Here is a 15,903-nt window from a genome sequence, read left to right as displayed (position 1 = left end):
CTTCCCCCCTACTCTTCTATAGGATGAGATACCCTATTTGGTGTGTATTTAATTCCCTCCCCAAGCCAAATAAAATGAGAATAAGATTGACCCATTCCCTTTTGCCTTCCTATTCTTCCCCTCCATTGTAACCATTTTCCCTTGCCTCTTCTATATGAGATAGTTTACCCCAATCGGTCTTTCCCCATCTCCTCTCATTATATTCCTCTCACCTCTTAATTTCACCTTTTACGTATAATCCCTTCCTGTTAAATTGGTCCTGTGCCCTCTATCTATGTATACCTATAAACATATCTACACATATTAACATGTATTCATATGCCCATATACCCTCATATATAGACATATATATAAAGAAATATTTATATACATATACACACATACAAACACACAAACATATATATATATATATATATATATATATATATATATATTTCTATCCCCTTCAACTACTGAGAAAAGTTTCATAAGTTACAATTACTGTTTTTCCATGTAGGAATGTAAATAGTTCAATTTTGATAAGTTCCTTATGATTTCTTTTCCCTGTTTACTTTCTCATGGTTTGCTTGCTTCTTGTATCTGAATGTCAAATTATCTATTCAACTCTGTATTTTTTTTCAGCAAGAATGCTTGGAAGTCCTCTTTTCCACTGAATGACCATATTTTCCCCTGAAACATGATGCTCAGTTTTGCTGGGTAGGTGACTCTTGGTTTTAATCCCAGCTCCTTTGACCTCCAGAATATCATATTCCAAGCCCTTCAATCCCTCTGTGTAGAAGCTGCTAGATCCTGGGTTATCCTGATTGTGTTTCCACAATATTCAAATTGTTTCTTCCTGGCTGCTTGTAATATTCTCTCTTTAATCTGGGAATTCCAGAACCTGGCTATAATATTCCTAGGAGCTTTCTTTTTGGGATCTTTTTCAGGAGGCGATCGGTGGATTCTTTCAACCTCTATTTTGCCCCCTGGTACTAAAACATCAGGTCCGATTTCTTTGAGAACTTCCTGGAGGATGATTTCTAGGTTCTTACTTTGGTCATGGCTTTCAGGCAGTCCAGTAATTTTTAAATTATCTCTCCTGGGTCTATTTTCCAGGTCAGTTTGTTTTTCCCATGAGATATTTCACATTGCCTTCTATTCTTTCATTTGTTTGGATCTGTTTAACAGCATCTTGATTTCTCATAAAGTCATTAGCTTCCATTTGCTCCAATCTAGTTCTGAAGGAGTGATTCTCCTCATTGAGCTTTTGAGATTCTTTTTCCATCTGGCAAATTTGGCTTTTGAAGGCATTCTTCTCCTCATTGCCTTTTTGAGTCTCCTTTGCCATTTGAAGTCAGTCAGTTTTTTTAAGGTAGTATTTTCCTCAGTCAGGCTGTTGACCCTCATTTCATAATTTTCCTATATAGTTCCCATTTCTCTTCCCAATTTTTCCTCCACTTCTCTTATCTGCTTCTTAAGGTCCTCCATGGCCTATAACCAGCTTGTATTTTCCTTTGAAGCTTTTGGTGCAGGAATTCTGACTTCACTGTCTTCCTCCTGTTCCATGCCTTGCTCCTTCTTGTCCGCAAAATAGGGGTGTAATGTTGGAATCTTATGTCTGCTTTGTTTCCTTTGCCTGGTCATGTCACTTGACCCCTGGGCTTTTTGCCACAGTATGACTCTGCCACCAGACAGGGGAGCTTTCGTCCCAAACGCTGGGGTTTTCTCAGCTTCCAGAGGTATTAGATACGTGCCCTCTCTGAGGTCTCCACAGCTCTGGCAAGCTGGACACACACCCCAGGAACTCTACTCTAGACTGCAATCCAGATCCAAGAAGGCTAAAGCAAGAGCGATTACCCCTCAGGGGGGAAAGCCATGCACTCCCACTTTCTGGGTCCCAGAGTCCAAACTGCACTGACCTCTCACTTTCTTCTTCACACTATTTGTTGATAAATCTGGAAAGGCCACAGCTGCTGATGATCTGGAGTCAGGCCTGCCCTGGGACTAAAGCCTCAGCGTGGGGCTGGGCTCGGCTCCCAGAGCGCTGTGCTGGACGATTTCTGCTGGACTGCTGGGCTGTCCTCAGTGGGAGGTTAGATTCTCTGTGTCATTTTGTGGGTTCTGCAGCTCCAAAGTTTGTTTAGAGTCCCCTTTTTACATGGATTGGGGAAGATGGAAGCCAGAAGGTCGTGTTTCTACTTTGCCATCTTGGCTCCCCCCCCCCCATTTTTAAAAATAATAATCCTGAGAGCAATGAGGATTTTACTACATTTGTAAAAAGTGCCCTATTACCCAGGAAGTAGGCATAAATCAATGACATTTGTAAGCTAATACTTAAAAAAGCAAGCCACAACAAGTGTTTTGAAACAGACTTTTCATTGCAAGCAGTTATGATGTGTGATTTAATTACTGATCAGAGCTAATCTTTTAATGAAAAGAAATTTTTCATTCTGTACCATGGACTGATTTTAAATTGTGTATTTAAATATCTTCTCTACTAAAATTTGAACTGAGAAACATTAGAACACGATGGAATCTTTCTAGAAAAGCTGGCTCAGGATGCCTTGGGAACCAAGGCTCTGGGACTTGGATAAGTCAGTGACTGTGGATAAGTTATAGAGAACTCTCTGAGCCAGGAAGGACTGACTTGGGGAGGGGTCAGGTCCTAGTAGCCCCCCACCCCTAGCCTACAAAGGAGTGCTTTCTTCCTAGCCAGTGGTTGAGAGGCGCTGATGCACTTTCTTCGAGTCACAATGTGCACTGCAGTCTTGAGGCCTGCCCCTGCAGAGGCAATTCTCACCACCTTTAATCCAGGCCTTACTGTGCTTGTCAGTCATCTTTCATCATTTACTGGTCAACTTGTTGAACCTCTATTTCTGGACAGGTTTTTGAGATTTTGATGGTTATAGCCATTGCATTTCAGACTGTAGAGAATGTACCTTTTACTTTTTTAAAATGGTAACATTTATGTGTGAATGTGTAATAAATGTATAGTTATAGTTGCATATGCACCATGATCTACACCAGTTTCTCATTGACTTTTTAATGTACCATTTTAAAAAAGTAAAAGGTACATTCTCTCCCCCCTTCTGCCCCAGAAAAGTTAAGTGATTATTATAGAAAACTGACAAAGGAAGCAGGAGTTACAGAGTGCATCACTACTGATTAGTGTATTTTTTGGTTTTCTGCTAAACAATGAGCTTGTTCATTAAGCCAATGTTATGCCCAAATGTAAGTTTATGTACTGACCATGTACCAGTAACATATATGTGATGATATTCTTGTTATGGCTTTCATAGGTCATAGTATCTAAATTATGCGAGAGTAAACAAAGAGTTACATTTCCACAGAACTGCTAAAAATGACTGTAGTAAAACTACTGATAATAAATTGTGAGTAAACAGTAAGGAGTTAAGTTTCCATTGAATTGCTAGCCATTACTGAAGTAAGTTAAGGGAGTTATCAGAGCAGGTGGACCTGACCAATCAGAAGGCAGACAAAAGCCTTGAGAGATCTTCAGACCAGGATAAGGAGTATGATGAAGGGAGGGGGTCATTCGGCATAGGGGGGAAATTGAAACCCTGAAGAGAAGGGACCAATCTGTCTTCAGAAGGAAGGTTCCCATGCTAACAGTATAAAGCACTTCCTGTTTTTGTTTTCTGGACTCCTCCTTCCTGACAAAGGGTAGGGTCTGCTTCTGGACAGGGGTGTCTAATTCGTCTGAACTTCTCCTCAGAAAATTTCCTTTGATACCCAAATTTTGGAATCAATTGTGTTTATGTTTCTAACAGTTATGATTCAGTATATGTTATGATTTTTAATAGGCTATTATGTCCAGGCTTCTACCTTTCATAGAGTTTAAGTTGCATGGCTTTTCACTTATTACTGTATTTTATAACTTTTCCCCAATAGGACCCCCACAGAGAATGAGGAATAAAAAGATGGCTAAGGAGGAGAAACAGGAGAAAAGAGCGTTTTGAAAACTTAGAGATGCAATCTAGGAGAGATAATTTAAAAATTATTGGACTACCTGAAAGTCATGATCAAAAAAAGAACCTAGAAATCATCCTTCAAGGAATTCTCAAGGATCATTGCCCTGATGTTTAGAACCAGAGGGCAAAATAGAGGTTGAAAGAATCCACCAATCACCTCCTAAAAAAGATCCCAAAAAGAAAACTCCTAGTAATATTATAGCTAGGTTCTGGAGTTCCCAGATCAAGGAGAAAATATTACAAGCAGCCAGGAAGAAATAATTTCAGTATTGTGCAAACACAATCAGGATAACACAGGAGCTGGCAGCTTCTACACTGGGGGATTGAAGGGCTTGAAATATGATATTCTGGAGGTAAAATGAGCTGGGATTAAAACCAAGAATCACCTACCCAGCAAAACCGAGTATAATGGTTCAGGAGAAAATATTGTCATTCAATGGAATAGAGGACTTTCAAGCATTCTTGAGGAAAAAAAAAAGAGTTGTATAGAAAAATTGACATTCAGATACAAGAAGCAAGAGAAGCATGAGAAGGTAAACAGGGAAAAGAAATCAAAAGAAACTTATCAAAGTTGAACTATTAACACTCCTACTTGGAAAAATGATAATTGTAACTTATGAAACTTTTTTCAGTATGAGAATAGTTGAAGAGAATAGAAATGTATACATATGTGTGTATACATATATATGTCAATGTAGGAGGGCATATGGGTGTGTGAATACATATGTGAGTGTGTGTATATATGTCTATAGGTATACATAGACAGAGGGCACAGGACCACATTAATAGGAAGGAATGATACTCAAAAAGTGAAATTAGGAAGTGAGAGAGGAATATAATGAGAGGAGCTGGGGAGAGACAGAATGGGATAAATTATTTCATATAGAAGAGGCAAGGGAAAACTGTTACAATGGAGGGAAAGAAAAGCAAAGCAAAAGGGAATGAGTCAACTTTATTCTCTTTGAATTTGTCTTAGGGAGGGAATGACATACACACTAAGAAGCGTATCTCACCCTACAAGAGAGTAGGAGGGAAGGGAATGAGGGGAGGGGGTGATGGAAGGGAGAGCAGGCTGGGAGGGAGGGAAGTTGGAAGCCCTCACTTTTGAAAAGAGACAGGATCAAAGTGAAGAATAGAACAAGTTGAGGGTGGGAAAGGGAAATATAGTCAGTCTTTCAAAATACATCCACTATGGAAATGTTTTGCATAGCTACACATGTATAACCTATATTTAATTGCTTATCTTCCCAGTAAGTGTGGGTGAAGAGGGAGGAAGGAAAGAATCTGGAATTCAAAGTTTTAAAATCAAATGTTTATATATATATACATATATATATATATATATATATATATATATAATTATTTTACATGTAACTGGGAAATAAGATATACAGGCACTGGGGCATAGAGATCCACCATGCCCTACCAGAAACCATGAGGGGTTGTGGGGAAAGATATGAGAGAGAGCAGATTGGGTGAGAAGATATTCAGTGGGATTATTATTTTGGTGTAGTGGGTAGGGGAAAATGTAGAGAATATTTTTAACACAAAATCTTGTGGAAATGAATGATGTAAACTAAAAATAAACATAACATTTAATTGACAAAAAAAAGGAGTGATGTAGTAAGATGACCAGCAAGGATGGTAGGAGCAGGTAACACTTTTTTTAAAGAATATGAGAAACATGTTACATATTTGTAAGCAATAGTGAAGGAAATGAGAGAGTCAGACAGAGACAGAGATAGAGAGAGACAGAGACAGACAGACTGACAGAGGGGGCAGGGAGTGCTTACTATTTATTGAAGATTGGTGAATGAGCTAATTACACCTGAGGAAATTGAAGTTCAGACAATGGTTTCATGTTTAGAGCTGTTCCTAGCAGTATCATCCAAGACCTTGTCCTGTTGATTATTTTTCTCACAAAGTCTCTCTAAGAATAATATCATTTTCCAAATTTCTTCCTGAGATGAGGCTCTCAAAGAGAATTGAGAGCATCTTTAAGGGTAGAAACAAATGAATTATAAAGGATTGTTTCAGTGTTAAAAAAAAAAAAGCTGCTTCTGTAGAAGAATGACTAATGAAAAAACTTTTGTTTTTTCAGGTTTCTGAAGAAAAGAATGCATTGTGTATTACTATTTTAAGCCTTGTAATGCATGCTGGATAAGAAGACATCAACCCCCAGGAATCCAAAGATACAGCATTATTTTTTCTACACGAAGAATTTTGACTCCACACAAAATGAGGAAACTTTCATGGATAGGACTAAGATGTTCAGAGAGACACAGAATTAAATCTTAGGGTCAAGAAATGTTACTATCTTTTCTCCACATTCTGACAACAAAAAGTGAATGCTTGGATTTGCATTGTTTCTTGGAAAGTAACAATGCTGTAAACAAAATGCAAATTACTGATTGTCAAAGATATTATAGATGAGATACTTCATGGTCTTAGATTGAATTAGATGACTGCTGAAGATCCAAATATGTAATATTATATTCTAATTCTTAACAGCAACACAGGTTTAACCTTAAAAAAATAACATTAACCAAATCACAAACTCCCCTTAACAATTCTAATACACCCAAAACTCTAGTCTTTTCTCCTTGCTAAAGCAGGAACATTTTGCTTTTGTTCTATATAAGACAGTGTTGATCACCTTTCTGATATACTACACACTATATTTTACAGCCAGGGCTACTTGTATAGTTCAAACATTGGATTAGTACCATAATCAAAACTCATCACAATGAAGATATTTTGGGATTGTAAGAATTTAATGCATTTGGGGCTTCTGTTGGGGAAAATATGACCAAGATTCAAATTCCTCAAAATGTTAGTTAGTAATGAAACAAAAGTATATCCTGCCAGCTTCTTCCTTCTTGACATTTCAGGATTAGAAGATGCCCAAATATGAATATACATCACTTTTTTCCTGGTGTATTTCTTCACTGTACTGGGGAACTGTGCCCTTTTCATTATCAAAACTGACACATAGAAGCACAAAATTCCTATCCATGCTCTTTTTGGCAGACTTGATCTTTACCACCAGCACTATGCCCAAGATTTCCAGCCTTCTCTGTTTCAATGATAGGAAAATATACTTTGAAGACTATCTCATTAAGGTATTTCTCATTCATTCACTATCTAATGTGGCCTCTGGGATCATCTTGGACATGGCCTTACTTATTTATTTTTTTTATGGGCATCTGCAACACATTTAAACACTTGACTATATTGACCAATGCAGTAATCTGGAGACTAGGTTTGGTCATTGTCCTTCATGGATTTGTGTTACTTGGTGTTCACCCTTTCATAATTAGGTGACTTCCCTACTACAGAAATAAAATAATTCCCCATACTTGTTGTGAGTTCATGTCACTGATCAAGTTGGTCCATGCCCCTAACCATATCCACAGAGATTGCAACCTATTTGTTGCTTTTATAACAGCAGGACTTGACTTCATAATAATTATCTGTTTCTATGTTCTCATTCTCTGTACTACATTTTGCCTAGCCTCCAATGATGTCAGACTCAAGACACCATGCACCTGTGACTCCCATGTATGAGTCATATTAATTTCTTAGACTTATATAAATGTGTGTATATATGTATATACTTATTATGCTCTTCTTTTCTCAATCACAGATTTGGCCACCAAATTTCTCCTCATAGCCATATCCTTGTGGCTTATATATATATGTCCTTGCTCCACCCGTGGTGAACCCCATCATTTATAGAGTCAAAACCAAACAGATTTGGGGAAGATTTCTCAGAATCTTTTCAGAGTAAGAAAAAATCTGATCTGGGAAACAGTGGTTAAACAACATGGGAGCAGTAATTAATTTCTGAACCAGGAACATATAATCAATCTTTGGAGAAAGAATTTGTAGAAATCATGGGTCAAATCTACCTCAAAACTATGAAACTAAGCCACTAAGCATATTTTTAAGTCAACTAGAATTTATTAAGTACCTTATATGTGCCAATCATTATACTAAGCATTTGGGGACACAAAAAAAGCAGTAATGGTCCATGACCTAAAAGAGCTTATAATGTAATGCTAGGGACAAAATGCAAGCAACTATTCATAAAAAAAGTATATACAGGATTAATTGGAAATAATCTTAGCAGGGAGGAACTCTCAATGAGGGAAAAGGATGCATGTATAATATGGCATTAGAGCACCAAGTACATCCAAATAACAACATGATGGTGCTGACTAGTGGGACCCTAAAAGAGATATATTTGAAAGAAAGGACTCAATTATATTTATAACCTTCAGTCTGTGTTGCCTCCATGGAAGCATTTTTCCAAAAGTCTCATGTTCAGACTCCTTTTACCTTATTATAGAGAATGAAGACATATTCTAGAAGAGATGGAGACTGTATCACTAATCAGACAGTCTCCCAGCCCTTTAATCTGTCTTCCAAATCCTCTCTGGTGGAGTGGATTACACAAGATGCTTGTAGCCTGCCTACGGAAAAGAGTATTCACAAAAAGATAAATATGTAGAGACAAGTTACAAGTGGGTTCATAGTAAATTTATCAGAAATTCAAGGTCAGAGGGGTCCTGAAGAATTAAGGTAGTAATGGAAGCCTTACAGAGAATGGTCATGAATCAGTCATTGGAGGTTTATATAAGTGGACATGTTGGGGAAAAGGGAAAGAGGCAAAAGGCAAAAGAGAAAAGATTCAATATCCAGTGGTCTGGAGAACATTTCTCCCAGAAACAGTCCTAGAGGGATTGAGAAAATGGCTTCCTAAATTACCTCCATCACCTTTCTGCTCTTGTATATGTACTACTGGCTACATGTAAGTAGAGTCTTTAAACTGACATCCTTAGTTTGCAGACTCCTCAAATTATTCTCCTTCCTCTGCAGCCATGAGTTTATTGTTCTCAGAACATGAATTTTTATGAGTATAACAGTGAGAAACTGACTCCTCCAAACATCTGCTCTTCTCTGCTTTGAGGCCTGAAACAAGCCTTGTTCGTAGCCCCAGAATGACTCTCAAGAAAGACATTAATTGATCTGTCCTGGGCAACAGGGTCTTGACTAGGCAAACTTCCATGGACCCTGTCAAAAGTCAAGGTCTAGGATCCTTAGTAAAATTCACATGCCTGGTACAACTACACAATAATCACCAATGTTCAATATATTGTCCTTGCATTTATAGTCTGACTCATTACAACCACCGTTCAGCCACCTGTAATTCCTTCATTGACCTGTGGACCTAAGATTTTATTGGGAACTGTACCCTTGATTTAGTCATTAATACTGATACTAAACTGCAGGAATCTGTGTACTCTCATTAATATTGCTCTTCACTCATTTTATGCTCATCATAACTCCCACTGTCACCACTATGCTGGCAAAGATCCTCAGCAATTTTTGTCCAATGACCAGAATTTCAGCCTTTATCCTCATCTCACAAAGATAAACCTCCAGTATTCTATACTGCTAATGAAATAAATTTCCATATCGACCATATTGACCATAGCCTGTGAATACCAGATGGTTGTCTGCAAACCCTTGAGAGACTCAGTCCACAAAGTGACCTAGAGCTTTTAATCGGCCAATGAAGCTATCTATGTTCTTCATTTCTATTCTTTCTGACTAGTGTAAAAGGGAAAATTGATTTTCATTCTATTTTTAAGGCTTAGTCAAAGTCGATTCAATAATCCCTTTTCTGGTTTCTTCCCCTTAAAAACTTCACTCACCACCCATGTCCCTGAGAAATTTTCCTAAAGGTCTTGAAATTACTTCCAACTTCATAACACTATCAATTACCTACTCTAGAGAAACTTGGTTTACCTAATGGTCATATATTATCAATTTAAACTACTGCAACTACTAACATTACCTGAAGACTACCACCCGTTGCTGGGGAACATTTGTCTTGTGATTCCAATCACATCTTGGTTGTAGTTAAAAGGGTTTCAATAGGGGAGTTCCAAATTGTGTTGCCTTCATGGAGATATTTCTCCAAGAATACCATGTGTAGACTCCTTTTACACTATTGTAGAGAATGAAGAGGAATTTTAGAAGAGATGGAAAACTTATCACTAAATAGACAATTTCCCACCTTTCAAGTTGTCTTACAATATCAATTCTGACTGTTCTTGATAGCCAATCAAAAGAAGACACACCTATGTTGCTCAAGATTTTGTTCTGTAATCATATTAATTGCTATAAAAGACCCTGTCAGCTCTCACTCAAGGTCTTTGGTCATTGAGAGAGGCAATTGACCCAAGTTATCGCTGATTGCTCATCTAAGTCATGAAGTAGTCATGCCCAAGACCTTGTCTCTCAGTTAACCTTAATTTTCAAACATAACATTGAAGTTAATTCCTCCTGCAAGACTTTTATCACCATATTCCAAAAACTATAGACCCAGCATTCACCTTTTGCCAGAACTCCAGTCTCAAATTATAATTGTCCACTGAAAGTCTCTACCTAGATCAGAGGTGGGGAACCTGTAGTTTCAAGGCCACATGTTGCCATCCAGTTACTCAAGTGTAGCCCTTTGACTGAATCCAAACTTCACACAACAAATCCCCTTAATAAAAATTAAAACTTGGACTCAATCAAAAGGCCATACTCAAGGAACTAGAAGGTTACATGGGACCTCAAGGTCACAGGTTTCCCACCCCTGACCTAGAAGATCTTTTGGAAATACAACTAACCAACTCTAAAATGTATCTCATCACGTTTCCCTTTAAATCCCCCCTCCTCCAAATATATTTTTAATTTTTTTTTTTCGCTTTTTGGAGGGGAGAGGGCAGGGCAATTGGGGTTAAGTGAGTTGCCCAAGGTCACACGACTAGTAAGTGTGTAAGTAAGAGATCAGATTTGAACTCAGGTCCTCCTGACTCCAGGGCTAGTGCTCTATTCACTGTGCCACTTAGCCACCCCCTCGAAAAATTCTTGATTCTGTTGAAGACACCAAAAACCTTTATCTTAAGCATATTTATAACCTCAGTCATCCTATATTCTTCTCTCTTTCACCTTTTCCATGAAATTATTAAGAAACAAATTCTCTTCTTTGTTTTCACATGCTCTCCTTTATCACCTCTCATCTGGATTACTACAGTAGCCTCATTGGTCTATAAGTTGGAGTTTCGATATTAGGAATTCCTTAGATAAAAAGTCACTTATTAAGATGAAAAAAAAATCCTACCAAAAAAATCTAACCTCATAGTACTGCATTAGGCTCTAGGAATACAAAAGCAAAAAGGAATATAACCGTTCCAGCATTCAAATAACTTATATTTGGGGAAGGGAGCTATGGCATATAGAGGAAAGGGAAAGGAGAGAAGGGAACAAGCAGTTAAGTGCTTGTATATACAAGGCACTGGGCTAAGCATTTTACAAACATCTCTTTTGATCCTCACAACAATCCTGGGAAATAGGTGCTATTATGTTCCAGACTTTGTAGATGAGGAAACTGAGGCACAGAGCAGTTGGATGACCTGCCCAGCGTTGCATAGCTAGTGTCTGTGGCCACAGCTGAACCCAAGTTTTCCTGAATTCACCTCTAGCTCTTTATCCACTGCACTGCCAAGATGACTTGTCCTCAGGACCATAGACTGATTCATATCCTCACGCTTGTTTTTTCTTGTCCTGTTTCTAGCTTTGACTGCTCACAGCTTCTTCTTGAAATTACTCATCACCAATGGACCTTAAGGGACAGCCTTGGTGGCAAACCATTTTACAAAAACGTTTTCAGTTGTCATCCTGATCTCATGTGTTTCTGACTACATATCTTTCCACCAATCTCCCTTTATATACTCCTACTATTCAGGTACAGATTTTCATGACTCCTCATCCAGAAGGTTACAACAGCCTCCTAACTGGTCTCCCTGTACCAAAATGTTCTCTTTTACATTTTTCCTATATGCAGCAGCCAAGTTGACATTCTATAAACATAGATCTAATTATGTCGCTTCTCTGCTTAAGCAGATTCAAAAGTTTACTGGTTTTCTGTTGCCTTTAGGATATGATAAACTCTTCCTTTTGGCATTTTAGGTCTTCATAATCTAGTTTTGGCCTATATTTCCAGACTGACTAGGCATGACTCCAATAGACTTACTTTAGGTTCCAATCAAGCTTATCTAATTGATGTTTCCCATATATGATATTCCATCTCCTATATCCATGCCTTTGTATATTGTTATTCATGTATGTAATAATTTCCCTCCTCCCCTACATCTCTTTTGACACATTGCTCTCTTCTAGGCTGAATTCAAGGAACATCTCAATCATGACATCTTTCCTGATCCCCCAAACTGTTATTGCCCTCTCAAAATCATACTGCATTTATTCTGTTCATATCATATTTTATTTATATTCATCTCCCCATATAATGCAACTTCCCTGAGTTTAGAAGATATCTCACTTTTATGAATGTGCATATGTATGTATTTATGTATATATGTACATATTTATGTGTTGCCTGTATATACACATATTTTGTTGTTGAGTTATTTCAGTCATGTCTGACTCTTTGCAATCCCATTTGGGGTTTTCTTGGCAGAAATACTGGAATAGTTTGCTAATTTCCTTCTCTAGGTCATTTTATAGATGAGAAAACTGAGGCAAATAGGGTGAAGTGACTTGTCCAGAGCCACACAATTAATATGTGTCTGAAGCTGGGTTTGATCTCATGAAGATGAGTCTGCCTGACATTAGTCTGGGCACTTTATCCATTGTGTCACTTGATTGCATACCTATATACACATACACACATGTATATATCTATATATACATACATATGTATCTATGTATACATATATAGATATATGTTTATGAATGTGTGTATTGTATTTGTATATCTAGTGCTTATGATACAGCACTGGAAAATTATAAGATGAATAATAGCTGAATAGATAATGATCAAAATCACTAAAAATAGGGGTTTTGTAGGGAGACAAGGGGTCTAGTTTAAAAATATCAGAATCATTTCCAATTTTTGAAGTCACAGAAAAGAAAACTTTGTAATAAAAAATGATGCTTTCTACTCAATCAGGATGGTTCACTCATGGAATAAGTATGTTCAACACTTTACAGAAAACACTGGGGTTACCAAACAGAAAAACAGCTAAAACTGATACTGTGATTTCAGATTTACAAAACTTTATAAGTCTCTTTGATTTGAATGTAAATATTTTTGATCCTCACAACAATGCTGAGATGTACATGTTATTGTTTTCCTCATTTTACAGATGAGGTAGAAGTTAAGTCCCTTGTTCAAGGTTACATACATAGCCTTTTGAGGCTGGATTTGCATTCTAGTCTTTCAGAATCGAGCTTCAGGACTTTAACTACTGTACTACCTAAATGTAAAAGAAAGAGACAGAGTCTGCAAAAGAGGCAACCTGCCTCCACAAAACACAGAAGGGTTTTGGATCCACACAGTGGGGTTTTTTTTCAATAATTTTGAGATAAGGAATGATCATGATAATGATATCAAATTTAATGACATAAAAGTGGGTATTATGGATAATACCAAAAGTACAATTTCTAGCAACTATCTAGGAAGTTACATGGCATCTGGTGATTAGCCCTCACTTGCATTTATAAGATCTATTGACTTCTTGCCATTTCTTCTTCTTCCTTATGATACACAGGAAAACATTCTATTCTTTTCCCAGTGTACCTTTTCATTGCAATGGAAGGTCATCATGCCAGTAACATGATACTAGGGATCAGGCAAATGAAACAATTTAAACACCTTTTTCTAACCTTAAATTCTATATATACACATATTAGTCATTATTGTATAATAATTTTATTTTTCTTATCTTTATTTTGCTTAGATTTCTGATAGAAACTTCCTGGAGAAAATTACTATACTAATCTTAAATATTAATTTTCAGTGTTCATAAAAATCATTTGCAGGTGTATACAGCGATTCATTATTTTGTAAATGAAGTGTTAGGATGCAGGTTCACCTTGTGTAGTTTTACCTAAAAGATGTTTGCTTATTGTTATGATGATGATCTCAGTCCTAATTCGTGGGAGCACACATTGGCATCTCAGCTGCTTGACTTTCAGAGCTGTCTTTTTTGTTGTTGTTGTTGTTGTCCATTTGTTTTGTTGTTTTTTATTTGTTTGATTTTATTGAACAGAATCCCAGGTAACTCATCTTGACTGGGGTTTGGGAGGAAATTCCAGTGTTGCTGAGAAATTTCAGAGGCCCATTTCCCCAATAGGAACAAAAGGGAATAAACTACTTTTTCCTATTGCTGCCAGTAGTATTCTCTGGAGATAGTTTCCCCAAGGAAAAAGGCTTCTTATTTTTTTGTGTCATCTATAGCAAAAAGACTTGCAATGACAGTAGTAAGTCTCGGTCAAAGAAAAGGATGGCTATTGCAGGGAAAAAAAGCCTTGTGTTTCCATAAGCAGAGATGGGAAGAACTGGGATAGTAGCACAGACTTCAGGGAGAAGAATAAACCTAGCCCAGCCATACAACCTTTGGAAGCCGGTCTGAAAAAAAATGCTGCTACCAAAAGCAAGATAGGCTGTCTTATCAGTTCAAAATCTCAATGATCTCCTTTGAAGATCTAAGGAAGGCTGCCTAAAGAGACTGAGATCTCCTCCCTTTATGCCCTGATTACACAAGGTAATTATTAAGAAAAAATTCAATTGCATCTTTTACTCAGGTATTACAACCCTAGATACTGGGAATGATGGAGAGAAGATAAACTGTGAGTATCCTATCTTTTCCCATCCCTCCCAAACTAAATAGCCCCTTTTCTTTATTTTCCTTCCTGAGGTAAAATGTTGGATCAAAGTCAGTGATCTGGGTTCCAATCTAGTGGAGTATCTTTACACAGAGAGACTTTATGAGTAACTATGAAACGCTACTAAGTCAGTCTGACTTGTTGCTGCTGTTTCTTTTTCTTTAGTGAGAAACAGTGATTTAAGACACCCTGTCAATTTCCTCAAAGTCTTTTTACTATCAAAGTTTAAATTGAGTTCATTTGCACTTGGACGTCTATGTCAAATCTTCTGTTTGTCCTAATTAGGTGACGTTCAATGAGTGTGGCATACTAATGAGTGTGGTTCCAGCTATATGCTAGTCCATAACTGAGTACATCAATCATTCCCAGTCGTGTCAGAGGTGATGTGGACAAAAGGAAAAGATGTAGTTGCTGCTTTTATTTGTAGTCAAACTATGAAAATAAGACCTGTAGGTGAAAGAATCATGAAACCATGGCTTTCACAGTTCTTGGTAATGATAAATTTACCAATGTCAATTTACCAATCTATAAAGATTAGAAAATTTGTTTGATGACTACAAAGTACTTTTCTGCTCTCACTATGGATGATTCAATCAGTCATTCTATGATAGACGGATAATTTGTGTAGATGGACTCATCATGTATTTGAAAGAGAAATTAATTTGGAATGAAAAGACCTAAGTTTGGATTGAGGCTATGTAAGTCACATTACTGTGACCTTGCACACCTCACCTTACCTCACCCACGTGGTGCCATTTTCCTCACTTTAATAAAGAGGAGGTTGGTAAAGTAATCCCTAAATCTCTGATTCTGAGATCTATTAAGTAAGGAATATTAGCTGGCATAGAATAATTGGCATGGAATTGGCATGAAATAAGCTGGAATTGGAAAAAGCAGAAAATTTGTTGGAAGAAGAAAGACAAAGTGATTTTTTCAAAAGGAATATATAGCTTGAGAATATTTGGCAGAACACTACAAAAATATTAGTGATTATGAGCAGTGCCATTTGAGTGATTTTACCCTGCATGACTATTTGAAGTGAAGAAAGTGTAGCTCTGAATATATGAAATATTTTTGCCTCTCTTTTTACAGATGAAGAAAATGGAGCAAAGAGAAGTTGTGTTACTAACTTTAGCTTTTATAACCTTTATATGCTTCAATTGCATTGTAAATGTAGAGATGGGAA

Source organism: Petaurus breviceps, unplaced genomic scaffold, assembly GCF_028583685.1.
Source record: "Petaurus breviceps papuanus isolate PSGF00001 unplaced genomic scaffold, PetGlider_PUasm1.0 90444, whole genome shotgun sequence".
NCBI classification, from domain to species: Eukaryota; Metazoa; Chordata; class Mammalia; order Diprotodontia; family Petauridae; genus Petaurus; species Petaurus breviceps.
The sequence above is the reverse complement of the archived record's forward strand: the minus strand, read 5'-3'. Positions refer to the sequence as shown.